This window comes from Vespa crabro, chromosome 13 (genome assembly GCF_910589235.1).
Source record: "Vespa crabro chromosome 13, iyVesCrab1.2, whole genome shotgun sequence".
In the NCBI taxonomy this organism is placed as follows: Eukaryota; Metazoa; Arthropoda; class Insecta; order Hymenoptera; family Vespidae; genus Vespa; species Vespa crabro.
In genome coordinates this window covers 926,147-930,000 of record NC_060967.1, presented here as the reverse complement: position 1 = coordinate 930,000, position 3,854 = coordinate 926,147, and positions in this window count along the sequence as shown.

The following is a 3,854-nucleotide window of genomic DNA, read 5'->3' as shown; positions in this document are numbered from 1 at the left end:
GATATATTATATATCGTATATTATAATATTAATTTTGTCTTTTTGTCTTAAGTATACGTATCGCGTAAATGTATTTATAATCAAAATCTCAAATCTTTCTTTTTAGATAAACCGTGATACATTTGTTTCTTTGTTATTTAAGGAGAGAGGAAGAAAAAAGAAATAAAAAAAAAAAAAAAAAAAAAAAACAGAGAAAGAGAAAAAGAAAAAGAAGAAGAGAGAAAGAGAGAAAGAAAGAAACGCGTATCGTTTTATGGAAATAAGCTGCCTGCATAGCGAACGGAGTTTAAAACAGGTGTCATATTCAGAAGAAATGGCCATTTATCATCCACCGTGATACTTTTCTCTCTCTCTCTCTCTCTCCTTTTACTCCTTTATTTCTTTCTTTCTCGCAGTAAAGGGTGCGTGTAGTTTACACTACGAATAATTCTCTTCCGTATGTACCGCTAAATATTCTTCATCTTACGGAAAGAAGAAGGGGTGCTACGATTTATGAACGGAGTAGGAAATTCATTTTTTTCTTCTTTTTTTTTTTTTTTTTTTTTTTTTTTTGTTTATACAGGCATTTTATACCCGTACAAATTTATAATTTACGAAAGCCGAAGTGAAAAATTGTCTGAGAAAATGAAAAATATCAAGTCTGTGGTTAAAAGTCGAAAATTAAAGATGTCGAGAGTTAACTTTCGAACTCCGTGCTCATTAAATCGGTGAAAATGTTTGAACAATTCCTCAAATATATATATATATATATATATATATATATATATATATATATATATATATATATACATAAAATACTTCTCTGTACATTTCTTCTTAATTGTTAGTAGAATATGAAGTTTCTAAAATGGAAATCGAGTAATTGAGTAAATAACTTTTGGTAGCATTGAAAAAGTGCGAGCAAACGTTGACGTCTTTTATTCGTAAAAATGAAAACTTATTATTTAAATAACTTTCTTTCTCTCTCTCTCTCTCTCTCTCTCTCTCTTTATATTTATATATATATCTTTCTCTTTCTTTCTACGTAATTGATTAAAAAGAATGAACACGACCAATCAAATATCGCTCGGTAAATGTCGCAATTTAGCGTTTCGAGTAAGTACGTAAGGGAGAAAGGAACGACGTTAAAAAGGAAGAAAGAACAAGAAAAGGGAAGTAAAAGATATATATATATATATATATAAAGACAGAGAGAGAGAGAGGGGGGAAGGGCGTATTCCTTAGTCCTTTTACTTCGTAGTCCTTTGCAATTAGTTGGTTCCTTCGAAGGATCGAAGGGCACGTTTGGAGTACTCTTATATTACTCGAGAAAAACGACGAGGGTCGGTCGTCTATGTTTATTTCGAAGTTAACGTTCAAAGTAAGAAAATTGAGTTTTCCACTTTTCTTTTTTTTTTTTTTTTGCTTGTCTTTTCTTTTTTTTTTTTTTTTTTTAACAGAAAAGATAATATATAAGAATATATTATCGAATAAGGAAATAACAACAAGAACAATAACAATTACGTCGACATAAATAATAGCAACAACGATAATTGTGAAATGAGTTATTCAGTGAAACAACATCATGCCTCGTTGAAAGTTATCATCGTATATCATCATACCGGATGACGACTTGCTCTCAAGCGTTCATCTTAATGCCATTTAATTCTCCGTTATATAGTAAAGATAGAGCATTGTGTTCATCAACTCGTTCTGACGGCGCACCCTTTCTTCTTTCACCTCTCCTTGCTCTCCTCGACCTATAAATACATATAAACATATATATATATATAATCTCATTCTCTCTCTCTCTCTCTCTCTCTCTCTCTGTCTCTCTGTCTCTCTCTTACTTTCACTCTCTCTCTCTCTCTCTCTCTCTCTCTCTCTCTCTCTCTCTCTCTCTCTCTCTCTCTCTCTCTCTCTCTCTCTGTCTGTCGCTCTCTCATTCCGATGTTGTCTCTTTCTCTTCAATTACACTTTCCACCCTGAAATTACCTGTCAGAGAGGAATGACAAATCATTTCTACGAGAGAGTAGCATCTCAAGCAAAACGTTTTCCTTCATCTCCGTCATTCAATATATGTATATTTATTTAATTTGTATCGCCAACACATTGATTACATACGATATGTATGTTTTATAAGGAAAATATTTAATCGATGATATATCAATTGATAATGAACAAATATTTTTCTATTTTATCGATCATATTCGACATCCATTCCATTATATTCGATACTACACTGTACATATTATGACATGAGTATATACATACATACACGCATACATGTATGTGTATATATATCAATAAAAATATAGATTTTTTTGGAAACATAAATGTTTAAATAAAAAAAAAAAAATATATATATATATATGGTAGACACAGTTCGTTTATCTATGAACGATTAGGACGAAAGACGAAAAGCTTAAGCTCGATTTCCCGTTAAGGGAACAGGAATAGGAAAAGGAAAAGGAACCCAAGAAGGGTGAAAGGATAGACGATGCTCTGGTTGATCGAGACTATGCCGGGGATTGATCGTAGGACGGGGAGGGTGGGGGAGAGGGGCTGGGTAGGTAATTCTCGTCGCGTATTTTCTGTAGGACTTGTCTTGCCGCTTCTGAGTATAGAATGAACAAGAGCGATAGAGATGGATATAAACGTGAAAAAGATTAAGAGAAAGAGAAAGAGAGAAGAACAGATATCTCTTCCTTTCTCTCTCTCTCTCTCTCTCTCTAGTGGCATGGGAATGGAGAGTAGTATAGGAGTTGTACAGGGGATGTGCTTAGGGCTACCCTTTTGCCCTCCATTCTCTTCCGTGTTTCCCCTTCTTTCTCTCTCTCTCTCTCTCTCTCTCTGTTTCTGTTTTTCATCTGTCCTTCTATCTCGCTTGCTCTTTCGTTCCTGTTTCCTCCCTACGCATTCTACTTTATAGTGCTGAGCTGTCGCGATTTAGTGTCCTCCCTTCGTAGCTACCGAACGCAAAACCACCCTATCTTGTCTCTGTCTGTCTCTCTCTTTCTGTTTATCTATCTCACTCTCTCTCTCTCTCTCTCTCTCTCTCTCTCTCTTTCTCTCTTAGGCACATACATACATACGTACGTACATACTTCTCTCCCTTTGAATGCGTTTACCACCAACGTTCGGAACGCATGGAATCTCCATGCAGCCGGAGTCTTTCCGCATACTGAAGTTCCTGTCGACCTGACGACCATCACTTTGCCTCTTTCCGATTAAAACTTGCTTAGAGAGATTAGAATATTTGTTGGAATATTTTCCTTTTTCTACTTCGTTTTCTTCTTTCTTTTTTCTTTTTTTTTTTTTTTTTTTTTTTTCTTGTAGAAAAATACATCCACTTGGGTTTTTTGCGAATTACAATTTTTCTTATGTCTATTGAAAATTTTCGTTGAGTGTTTTTTTTTCGTTTGGAGAGATCGCATATTAGTGTTTTTCCGATGAAAACTTTTTTTTAGAACGATTGGAACATTTTTTTTTTTCCCTCGTTAGAAAAATATTTTCGATTAAAACATTTCTCTTCGTAGATATATATATATTGGAATAATTCTAAAATTATAAAATATTTTATATTTCCAAGGAGAAGTCTAGCCACGTTAATTTTTGATCGAAATGTTATTTTGTATCTATAAAAAAAAAAAAAAAAAAAAATAAAATGATCAACGTCACCCGTATAAATCCTTCGAGGATTATATTTTATTTATTACATTTTATTTATATAAAAGTAACTATAGATCAGATAACAACACGAATGCTTTTTCTTCTTTCGTTTTAATGCTTAATTCCAATATTTCTCTCTCTTTTTTTTTTTTCTCTCTCTCGTGTAATACTTCTCTTAATACTTAGTCATTACACGTAACTCC